Source organism: Schistocerca americana, chromosome 2 (assembly GCF_021461395.2).
Source record: "Schistocerca americana isolate TAMUIC-IGC-003095 chromosome 2, iqSchAmer2.1, whole genome shotgun sequence".
Classification (NCBI taxonomy): Eukaryota; Metazoa; Arthropoda; class Insecta; order Orthoptera; family Acrididae; genus Schistocerca; species Schistocerca americana.
The window spans coordinates 438,975,717-438,988,411 of NC_060120.1; the positions used below are offsets into that span (position 1 = coordinate 438,975,717).

The 12,695-nt window shown below is 47.5% G+C and overlaps 1 protein-coding gene across 1 annotated transcript in view; it reads right to left on the reverse strand.

The window, feature by feature from the left end:
• Nucleotides 1–12,695, reverse strand: part of LOC124594856 (ATP-binding cassette sub-family C member 4-like) — a 289,353-nt gene that overhangs the window by 212,311 nt on the left and 64,347 nt on the right. The gene's annotated exons all lie outside the window — the stretch shown is intronic.

The following is a 12,695-nucleotide window of genomic DNA, read 5'->3' on the forward strand; positions in this document are numbered from 1 at the left end:
TTGTGCACCGCCGCCGTCAGTGTCAGCCAGTTTGCCGTGGCATACGGAGCTCCATCGCAGTCTTTAACACTGGTAGCATGCCGCGACAGCGTGGACGTGAACCGTATGTGCAGTTGACGGACTTTGGGCGAGGGCGTATAGTGGGCATGCGGGAGGCCGGGTGGACGTACCGCCGAATTGGTCAACACGTGGGGCGTGAAGTCTCCACAGTACATCGATGTTGTCGCCAGTGGTCGGCGGAAGGTGCACGTGCCCGTCGACCTGGGACCGGACCGCAGCGACGCACGGATGCACGCCAAGACCGTAGGATCCTACGCAGTGCCGTAGGGGACCGCACCGCCACTTCCCAGCAAATTAGGGACACTGTTGCTCCTGGGGTATCGGCGAGGACCATTCGCAACCGTCTCCATGAAGCTGGGCTACGGTCCCGCACACCGGTAGGCCGTCTTCCGCTCACGCCCCAACATCGTGCAGCCCGCCTCCAGTGGTGTCGCGACAGGCGTGAATGGAGGGATGAATGGAGACGTGTCGTCTTCAGCGATGAGAGTCGCTTCTGCCTTGGTGCCAATGATGGTCGTATGCGTGTTTGGCGCCGTGCAGGTGAGCGCCACAATCAGGACTGCATACGACCGAGGCACACAGGGCCAAAACCCGGCATCATGGTGTGGGGAGCGATCTCCTACACTGGCCGTACACCACTGGTGATCGTCGAGGGGACACTGAATAGTGCACGGTACATCCAAACCGTCATCGAACCCATCGTTCTACCATTCCTAGACCGGCAAGGGAACTTGCTGTTCCAACAGGACAATGCACGTCCGCATGTATCCCGTGCCACCCAACGTGCTCTAGAAGGTGTAAGTCAACTACCCTGGCCAGCAAGATCTCCGGATCTGTCCCCCATTGAGCATGTTCGGGACTGGATGAAGTGTCGTCTCACGCGGTCTGCACGTCCAGCACGAACGCTGATCCAACTGAGGCGCCAGGTGGAAATGGCATGGCAAGCCGTTCCACAGGACTACATCCAGCATCTGTACGATCGTCTCCATGGGAGAATAGCAGCCTGCATTGCTGCGAAAGGTGGATATACACTGTACTAGTACCGACATTGTGCATGCTCTGTTGCCTGTGTCTATGTGCCTGTGGTTCTGTCAGTGTGATCATGTGATGTATCTGACCCCAGGAATGTGTCAATATAGTTTCCCCTTCCTGGGACAATGAATTCACGGTGTTCTTATTTCAATTTCCAGGAGTGTAGATGTCCTATCATCCTGTCCCATCTTCTTTTCAGTGTTTTCCAAACGTTCCATTCTCCACCGATTTTGTGGACAACCTACCCATTCCTTACGTAGTTGCTCCACCTATTTTCAACATTCTTCTATAGCGCCATACCTCAAAGGTTTCGAGTCTTCTCTTTTCCAGTTTCTCTTTCCTACGGCACTGTGCTTTAGATGTACATTCTCAGAAATCTGTAGCTTAAATTAAGCCCTATGTTTGATACTAGTAGACTTAATTTGGCCGCAAATGCTATCTGCCTTTTGTAATCTGCCTTTAATTTCCTTGCTTCGCACACCATACATTATATTACTTCCAAGGTAACAAAAATTCTTCACCTCATCTGCTTCTTAGTCACCGACGTCTTTCATTAATCTCAGTACTTTCGAGATTTTTCTATTTACCCTCAAACCATAATCTGTGCTTGGCAGATTGTACATTCCATTCGGTATGTCCTATACTTCTTCCTTTCTTTCACTGAGGAGAGCAGTGTCATCAGCTAATCTCATCATCGACGTCTTTTTACCCTGAAGTTTACTCTCACTCACAAAGCTTCCTTTTATTTCCGTCAACGTTTTTTCGATGTATAGGTTCAACAGTAGTGGTGAAAGGCTGCATCTCTTTCTTACACCATTTTTAATCCGAGATCGTAGTTCTTCGTCTTTCATTCTTATTGCTGTCTCTTCTTTTTTGTTCACAGTATGTATTACCTACATTTCCCTACGAGTTACAACACTTTTTCTGAGAACATCGAACATCTTCCACCACTTTAGATTTTCAAACGCTTTTTATAGGTTGACAAATCTAACGAACATGCTTTGATTTTCCTCCAGTCTTGCCTCCATTATCAGCAACGTCAGAATTGTCTCTCTGGTGCCTTTACCTTTCCTAAAACCAAACTGATCGTCATCTTACAGATCATTAGTTTTCTTTCCCATCCTTCTGTATATTATTCTTCAGAGCAACTTTTTTATGCTTGTATTCCTCAGTTGACTTACTGCAGATAGTTCTCAATCCTACCTGGCATGTTATATATATATTTTACCAACCAACTTGAACAGTTCTTTGGTTACCACTTGCCCCAATGATTTTTCCGGAGGGTTGTTGTCTATCCCTTCTGCCTTCTTTGACCTTAAATCTTCCTCGACTTCCTCGATCTCTTCATCTTCTGCTTGTGACGTCGACTTCAACTACTGTTGTTAACGTCAGTCTGCTGACGATTCTGATGAAAATAGTCCTATCATTGAACTGATAACAGTAACTCACTCTCTCTGCCCTATGACGAATCTTATCTCCGTAGCACCACACCATTTAATGCTGTTGTTGATATGTCCTTTCATCTGTCTGACCAGAAAACTTCATTTTATTTCCATTCCTCTTCACAACCCTAACTCTGTGTAGGCTGAGCCTTTTCATTTCCCCTTTCAGATTTTCTAGCTTGCCTGTCACATTCATACTTATGACGTGCCACGCTATGGCATGTAGAATTTTACCCTTTCGTTGGTTACTCTTTCTCGTTATCGTCTCCCCATTAGTAACCCTGTCACGTAGATCCAAATGGAGGACTAACCCGGAGTCTTTTGCCAATTAAGAGATCATCATAACACTTTTTCAATTACAGGCCACGTGTCGTGGTGTACACATTATGTGTCTTTTAGGCAGTGGTTTCCATTGCCTTTTTTATCCACATGCTGTTGATCATTGCTGATTCTTTGCCCTTTAGAGATAGTTTCCATCCCAAGGACAAAAGGGTACTCTGAACCTCTGTTCGTTCCTCTGCCCTCTTTTGACACGGTCGTTTGTGACTTCTTATACGGACATCTTTGGCTGCCGTCATTGATGAGGTTTATTTAAAATTTGGCCGTGGCTGGGTTAGAACCAAAGAGCGAGGACTGTATTAGTATTGCTCCGAAAAGACGAAGGTTACCCCTTTGAATCACTGAAATCTGAATTATAGAGGATGGACCAGTGATGACATGAACTGATAAAAAACGAGTATTCAGATTACGATACTAACGAAACCAGAATTGTATTTGTATGACGATACAAATATTGGTACGTTCATGTTGACTAAGAAAGTTATTTTGAGTCGGTAAATCATACACGTTCCACATTGCTCTGAATTTGGATTCGGTAGGTATAAGGCCAATACACATAAATTGACTGCAATGTCCGGCCACGGGTCGCTTGTTGTTTGATTTGTTGTCTGTTTTCGCACATCAGACGAGAGCATCCTGAGATATTCTATTGTCCTGGTGGCAAAACGTTACGGCTTTAAGACATCACCTGACACGACCTTCAGTACGAAGAGGTGTGAGTGGGATCTGCAGTGTTTAATTTGTTCAACTGTTTCTGTCAGACTGGCATGCAAAAGTTTATCTTTGAATTCATTAACGCTTCTCGCATTGTTCTCTTCAAGTTCATTTGTTGTTTCTCATAAGTTTTTGCCGTAACTGTTGATAGCATCCAGACTTGTGGCAGTCTAGAAAAAGAACGGGAAACTGTACCAGGCTCAGATGCTACACTAGAGTAGCGTGTCGATCTTCTTTATCGCTCGCTGAAGACGATGTCGCTGATACTACTATACATGGGAGCACGGAGTAAGACCGGCTGGTGACGTACACCTCTAGACAAATTCGTTCTTGGGAAAGGTTACACCATCATCAGTCCATATGCCGTTCTGCTCCATCTAATGGAAGTGAGATAACGTCGTCCATTCTGAGAAACAGACGTCACATCATACTTTGTGACTCAACAGGAAGTTTGAAAAATTCGATGACTCATCTTAATATGGGAGTAGCGTTATTTTAATGATAATCGTTTTACAAAAGTTGAACGAATAATACTGTACTGCTTTCTGCAAAGAAATAGGCTGTGTATCTGATACTACAATGCTGACGCTCAAATGTCGGCAAACAAAAACCGTATTTGGAAAAATGCACATCAGATTACTATCCTTGATACTTATGCTCACGGAAATACATTACGTTCACTTTATATTGACCTGTATTGTTAAACGAATGAACGCTTCTGGGCTACACTGATTACAACCATGTTTGCGACCACCTATATATCTGAAGATAATGTCTTGAGGAGCAATTTAATTGTGGCTAATACTTCAGTTACGTCGACAGTGACCGCGTCTTGTATAAAAGACGAAAAGTCAATCAAATCATTAAGGAATACAAGTCGATACATAACCTGGTAAAATCTTAGCTTCAAAATTTATGTATTTATAAAGAAATTATCATGTTTCTATAACTCATACCTCAGTTTAAAAGCTTAGAGGTCGGAGTTAATACAATGCATTTTATATTTTATTAAAACTGTTGAGCTAGGATAAAATTCAAGTATTAAATATGTAAACTTTATCTCAAATCTAAATTTAGAAGACACTCACATACTGGTACCAACGCTGTGTTTTGATTTTTTAACACTGAAACAATATTTAAAATGTGATAAGTCATATTCATTAAGAGGATGACACTGAAGCGTGATTTTATCTTTATGAGTACCAACAGTCACCCTGCGCAACTCACTTGGGCTACTGAAAATAGATTCGTTACACTGTATTTTTACAGAATATTATCATTGCACAGAAGTGGAGGTATTACGTTAAAGTTACCAGCATCTGTTTAATAGTTAATCTACAATTGAACGGTTATCAATGACCTTCATAAGTAAGTCCATGCATAAAAACTGCTCTGACTTTCACGAGGTGCACAATGATTTCCTGATCAGGTGTGTTACGGGAAAGACCTGCATGTAGTTTCTGTGTGTTGAAAGGTCAACTCTCCCGCACTCAATTATCTTCGTTTTGTTCCCTAACGTCATCTTGCCATTAAAAGTTACAGAGGCATTTCACTATTTATGTAAAAATATTCTGACGATTCCCGAGTTTTTTTTTCCAGACCACAACTGATAAAATAAGAAAGATTGATAGGGGCTGGATACTGAAGTCCTTCTCGTATCGTATGGATTCCACGACAGCCCTACTCTCCGCAAAAATTCAGTCACCTTTAACTCCTGGTTCCCCAAGTTTTGCATCGAGTTTTTTATTTAATGCTGTTGTCCCTGTAACATTAACGCGAGCATTCCAGCTACAGAGTGGCCAGATGTGGCTGTTGTTAACAGGGCGTGGCGACTGTCTCTGGACGGGCTCCACTCTCGGTCTAACAAATGAGTCTTCACATTCCTCTCCCCTTGCAGCCGAGGTCGAGCTCTTCTGCTTCGTCCTGGTACACAGACTGTCCCTCGTCCATCAGTATTACTAATAAACTTTCTTTGTTTCGTTCAGGGTCACCTACATTGCGCTCGGAAAGTGGGACACTCCCTTCACCTACAGCCTTCTGTTCGCTGTCCAGCATACTTAAAAGTCGTGTTTTCGATCTGGTAGTAGCACTTATTCCTCTCGTTACCTTACGCAACCTTCAATAAAGGGAGAGACAGAGATGGAAAGACAAAGAGATGTCTACTACCGAACCATAAAAAAAGAAAAAACGAAAATAAATAAAATAAAAATAAAAAAGTCTTGTACATGTATATTGTTATTCAAAGAAAGCTCAACCTGAAAACCAATAAACTGTAGAAATTTTACGTTAGTACACCCTCTTGAACAAATAGTCCTCACACGAGAAAACAAACTACACCGTCAACAACGCTGTTATACAACAATCGAGGTTTTATACATCCTACGTGGTTTACAGAAAATCCCGTGATTATGGCATCCTGGGCAGGATTTAACCAAATGAAACATTACGCTTCCCCTACTCAACTATCTTCGCTTTGTCCCATACGTAACATTCCTTGCCTGTTGCGTTAGTGATTAGGATGAAATAACAACTGAACATTGCCAAAGAATTTTTAATCTAATTTTGTGCAACGGAATAACATCATATAGGTAAAAATGAGATTGAATGTGATCTAATTGAACACGTAAGACATCCGGACCAATTACACATAAATCAGTTTCGACGTGATTGTATGCTGAAAGAACATCACTATGCAGCCCCATTTAATCTTTCTTATTAGACAAATTGTGGTATGGGAGGGACCTTGATAATTCTTGGGATATTCTTACGTAAACGATGAAACGCCTAAGTAATTTTCAATGATAAACTTTTATTTGCCTTTCTTAGAACAAGGACGAGCTATTCAACAGGTCTTTACAATAAGTATCAGAACATTGCATTAACGTCAAGTGATCACCTAACACACAATGGTTTAGATTTACTGGGACAGTAATTTAAAATGACTGGAAATGTACTCATCGCCGAAGGACTGAGGTCATCGTTTGAAGTATAGATACACACAGAAACCATGCTGTTTTATTATTTACGGTTCACTACGCTAATATAATGGTGACAGAGTGAAGAGTGTACAATCTCTGGGGAAAAACTGGAATTCCAGATAAATCTTAAAAGTTCCGAAAACCACTATTACGCCAAAATCCTCCCAGCATATAGGTTTGCATTTTGTTTAACATTCAAAGCTTCATACACTGCATCGTGACTATAACTAGTAGCATGAGAATCACCACCATTCCGGTTACTGACACCAGCGCGCAGATGTGCTGCAACGAACAACAGAAAACACAGTGAAAGGAAATCGGCTTAAGCCTTTTCACACATCAGATTAGTTAGTCATAACAGACGTTGAATTGAAGAATCTCAGACAATAATCGACTACAAGAGAGTTAGTTACCCAAATATATCTGACTACTGCGACGATCGAAATCCACCTCACTACAGCTTCTCAAGCACGTCAAAATATCGTCAAAATGGAATAAATAACATCAAACACTACACTGTCATATTTAGACTAAATTAAGAGTGATTGAAAACGATGGATAACAAAATTAAAACATCCTGATAACTTCCTCCCAAGACCGGAGAGGACTGCTCCGTAAAGCACGTCTGTCCCCTTACCGTGTCAGTTAAAGAGAATCTGCAAAGCATCCACGCTAGCGAAATGGCTCCTCAGTTTAAAAGTGCTGAGGAGACATTTGTTGAGTGCCAAATATCCAACTACCTCTCTCGCTGCACGCTTAGGTTTTTCATCCTTTTTCGTGGCCTCTTCCCTTCTCTGTCATGACTAATATGACGCCAGCTAGAGAACAGTTTCCCTGTTTAAGAAATTATCGGAATAGATTCATGGAGTTGAAAATGTCCAAACAAACTCTCTCGCTACGTGCTTACTTTTGCATCCTTGTCAGGGCCCGTCCCCTTCTCTGTTCCATTCTAAATTTCTTTTTACAAACATCCACGCAATCATCCAACGACAGTCCCTTATGGAAAACAGCATAAAGGGAAAAATATTTTCTAGAACAAGTGAAATAAAGCATATGGTTAGGTTTATTATCTCTCCAGAGCTTTAGCACAGTCTTTCCAAGGTAAAAAGTAGCATGGCAGACACGTCAAAGATGGAAATAAATCAAGTTACATGAAACTAACAGATGCACTCGTTACACTATTGCAAAGTATTTGGCAATGCTAATGTTCACGTTTAAACTTTAATGTGTATGGTACATACGTCTAGCCAGAATCATTAAATAACCATGAAGATTACTGAAACTGACGGCCTCTTCCAAATTTTCTTTGATTAATTAACAAAACCCATTACGTAAAAATTTCTGCAGAACTTGGAGATACTAACTTCACTACGTGAGAATGCAGGTTTGTCGGCGAATCTCGATGATAAAATATTATCGGGTAGACAGCAGAGTCAATGCGTCGTTCTCAGGCAACGTTTCAGCAAGTTTCTTACTTGCCATCTTCAGGCGAAGTGTCGGGTTCAAGTCTCGTCCGGATCTTTATAGCCGCTGGACCATGGGCTTCGCTGCATCCTCGGCGCCGGAAGCTGCTATCCTGGTGGACCGACTCAGCACCGCGTGGAACACAGTATAAGACGAGAGCGCACCGATGAAGACAGGACGGTAGGGGCGGATGGAATGAATGAACAGTCCTCACCGAGACGAGACGACAGGAACCGGCGCCCGCGGCTCCCTCCCCCCCACCCCCTCCCACAAACACACACACACACACAAACACACGCACACACACACACACACACACACACACACACACACACACACACACCACGCGCCGCCACGCCGATTCCGCTCGCTCTTGATTGGCCCGGCCGGCGCCGGGGATGCAGGGAAGCCCTTGGTCCAGTGGCCCGTGGTCCAGTGGCTATAAAGATCTGGACGAGACGTGAACTCGATGAACCCGATGAACCCGACACTTTCACGACGCGTCACTCGCACTGTGGCTGCCGAAGCATAGGACGCTCCATGCTGACGCTGCCGAGGCTAATCCTTTAGTTGTGATTTCGTAGTAAGCGCTCGAGCAGGGACACACGTTTTGTGTATCCTCGCTCAGCAGCGCGGCCTGGTGTTGACAACAGCCTGTTAGAGCTTTTAGGGACTCGGTTGGCAAAATCCACGTGGCGCGACCCCCTATCAAAAAAAAGCAAAATTGTCGGTGCTTTCTTTGTGTTGACGGACACGACATGGAGGACCCGAAACTAGAAGATCGCTTCGGTGAGACGCAGAGTGCGGCGTATGCTCATCCAGTGGAGGTTTCCTGGGCGACGGCAGCATCCGACCCCCCTTCACCGAAGAAGAAGACGAACGAGAGTGATGCGTGCGGCCGCCGGCTGGACGTGGAAATTTCCGCGAACGTTCAGCGCCGCGCCCGCACACTCTCAGGACGGAGACGACGTGCAGAGCCGCCGGTCACTATGGCAAAGAAGGAAATTGCCGCCGCCTTAGCCACGCTTACACCTGACTCCGTGCGAAAGACAGGAGAGCCAGGTCCTTCAACTGCCAGCGCATGGACCAAGTGGCAAAATATTGCAGGATGCCTGAACACTGCTGCAAGTGCGCCGAGGAGCACCAGTCGCGGGACTGCCCCAAGAAGAAGGAAGACCCGCCGAAGTGCTGCAACTGCAACGGGGGCCACGTCGCCTGCTATCGAGGATGCGCCGCATTCAAGCGCGGTAAGCGTGCCAGCCTCGTAAACCAGAGTCGCGGCTTCGCGGACGTCGCTAAGGGGAAGCCGGTCGCCCCCACCCAGAGGATGGCGCCGCCCGCAGGGGAGGCCGCACCGGCACCGCAGCCGTCTGCAGTCGAGGGAGTCGGCTTGCCGGCGCCCGCGGCTGCAAGGTGGGTTGCCACCCGCGTGTCGCTCCGCTGCCGACCACGGGAAACGTCGTGACGGAGTCAAACCTTCCGGAACCAGCGAAGGAAGACACCACCAAGCTGACCGCGCTTCTGCGGTCGCTCGACCAGCTGATGACTCAGCTACCGGCGCTCGTGGGAGCAGTGACGGCGGCCCTCCAGGCCACTGCCGGAGGAAGCCAGCCTTAAAATCGATAAGGACCATATTTATGGGTTAACCATTTGCACGTTCAACGCAAGGGGTCTCCACCCCCAGCAGGGCGAATTTCACCAATTCATGCGGGACGAGGAAGTCGACATCTGCCTTGTGCAGGAGACCTTCCTCAAACCCGGAGTCGACGTTAGAGCAGCAAATGTTTGCTGCTATCGGGCTGACAGAGCCACCCACGGGGGCGCACTGCCATCTACGTGAAGAAGTCAGTGCGCCACCATCGAGTGCAGCTGCCGGCGCTTAATGCGCTGGAGACCACAAGAGTGGCCGTCAACACTGCCGCCGGAAAGATTCTTTTCGTGTCGGTGTACCGGCAGCCTAGCAGACCACTAGACGAAGCCTACTTAGACGCTTTGCTGTCGTTGGAGAGGCGAGCTTTCGTAGCCGAATAGGACACCGAATGGAACAGCGAAATGTCAACCGCAACGTGAGCCGCCTCTCTCGCGCCGTTCAACGTAAAGGCGCGATCACCCTGGGGCCGTTTGACCCCGCGAACTTCCCTGTACGGGGACAACCGGACGTGCTTGATATTGCTCTTCTTAAGGGCATCGGGCAATTTGCGACCGCCGAGACGCGAAACGTCCTGTCTTCCGACCACGTACCGGTCGTCTTTGGCCTCGACGTGGTCGAAGATTCTCTTCCAGAGAGCCGTCCGAACTATCACAGGCTGAACACCGAGCTCTTTCGGACGAAAGCCCTCGGGCTCCTCGAGGACGCGCCAAACCCCACGGAGGTAGGAGCAGACTCCGCTCTAGCATTCTTCACCCGAAGAATACTCCAAGCAGTTGAAGCCACGCCGAGACATTGACAAGTGCCACGAGGCTTCTCGCGCTAGCTACCGCGCCATATTTTGGATGCGATCACTGAGAAGAACAGACTGTTTCGTGAACGGCAGCTCACTCGCCAACCAGACACGAAGCGCCACTTACACTGCATGAGACGGGAGATTAAGTCAGCAGTCGAGCAACACCGAAGCGGTGCATAGTGGTAAAGCCTTTCCTACGCCGGCGACAGCAAATACCGCCCTTACAGGTCGGGAACGACTTTGCCAGCGACCCGAACGCGAAAACTTGTCCTCTGGCTGAGGCGTTCGCAGCGAACTTTACACCAGTGGCCGACGTCATCGACGAGGAGCACATACGACGGGTCCGAGAGCAACTATCAACCTTGCGCTCCGCAAGGGAGGAAGGCGACTTTATAGAGACGATAATGGAGGGAGAAGTTGCTGTACAGCTTCACCCGCTGAATCTCAAAAAGGCTGGAGACAGCGATGGCGTCACAAACCTCCTGCTGAAGAACATTCCACCGGGATTACACCGGCAACTTGTCGATGTTTTCAACGAGATTCTCCGATCAGGTGTCTACCCCTCTGCATGGATACATTCGGAGGTCGTAGCCATTCCGAAATCCGGCAAGGACCTATGGCAGGTATCAGGCTACCAACCCATCAGCCTGTTCCCGTCCCTCTAGAATGTTTTCGAGAGGTTGTATGGGCGAAGTATGATGCGGCTCGCAACCGAGGAGGGCATAATCCCGCAAGAACAGTTTGGGTTCCGAGAAGAACATGCCACTTCACACCAGGTCCTGCGGGTGTAGAACCGGCGATGAGATCACTGGAAACAAGGGAATAGCTTAGGGCTGTGTTCCTCGACGTCTCCCGAGTGTTTGACTCGGTATGGCACGACGGTCTCGAGTTCAGACTACTTGAATACGGGATACCGACGTCCCACATGACGCTACTGCGGTTGTGCCTGTCTGAACGAAACTTCCACGTGAGGGCCGACGACCGTACGTCCACAGACCGGCAGATACGTACAGGGTTGCCGCAAGGGTCGGTACTCGGCCCCTTGCTGTACTCCCTGTACACTGCCGACGCTCCGAAGGTGGCAGGAGTTGAACTGGCGCTGTACGCGGATGATACAGCCCTGTACACTCGCAGCATAAACGCCCAAGTGCTGAGACACCGCCTCCAACGCGGGTGCGACGCAGGGGGATCATGGGCAACAAATTGTCAGCTGAAATTCAACTCCACGAAGAGTCAGGCATTTGTCTTCACCCGAAGACTCCTGCCGCCAGGGCTTACGCCAGTCGAAATCCTGGGAGATCCTATCCCATGGAGCGGGACGGTGAAATACCTAGGGGTTACCCTAGACTGCAGGCTCACCTGGAAGCATCACATTCGTGATGTCAAAGGGCGAGCAATAGGACGCCTTCGCACGCTCTATCCTCTGCTAAACCCACAGTCGTCACTGCCACCGCAACAAGGCATTACGCTATATCTAACATTGGTTCGCCCACAGTTAGAGTAAGCGCCCGTGGTCTGGGGGAAAGCCGCAGATGTTCACATTGTGGCTCTGCAGCGGATACAGAAGTGCGCCCTGAAAACCGCATGCATCTTCCGAGGCGCTATTCGACGGGCCAGCTCCATGAGGACACCGCTATCCTTCCGCTTCGAAATAGGATTCGCACCACCGCCAGGAGGTTCTACGAGAAAGTGGGACACTCCCGCAACCGGCTCGTACGAGGACTCGGCCAACAACCGCACCACAGGCCAACCGCGTGTTGGCCTGACCTGCTGAGGGATTAAGTTTTACTAATCCCCCACCAAAGTGTGTTTAATTCGTCTACAAGTGCCCACCATCATAAACGAATCAAGAAGCCAGGTGATACATCCTCTCCCCCTTATGAACTGCAGGAATGACTAATCTGTCTAAACTGCACCATCCCGAGCCAAGGACCCGGCTCGTCATATAGGGTCAGTGGCACAGAACCCGACACTTCACCTGAAGATGGCAAGAAAGAAACTTGCTGAAACGTTGCCGGAGAACGACGCATTGACTCGGCTGTCAACCCGAGAAGATTTTATCGTACTAACCAGGCATTTTCGATTTCTGCGAGGTCTTCAAGAACAAAGCTATGTGTACACAGTGCCCCCCTAGGTTTCTAGGGCAAAAGGAATCTGTAGTGCCGAATTCACGTCAGGCGTAAGAACACATGTAAAATTCATCAAGATATCAAGGGGAGGTC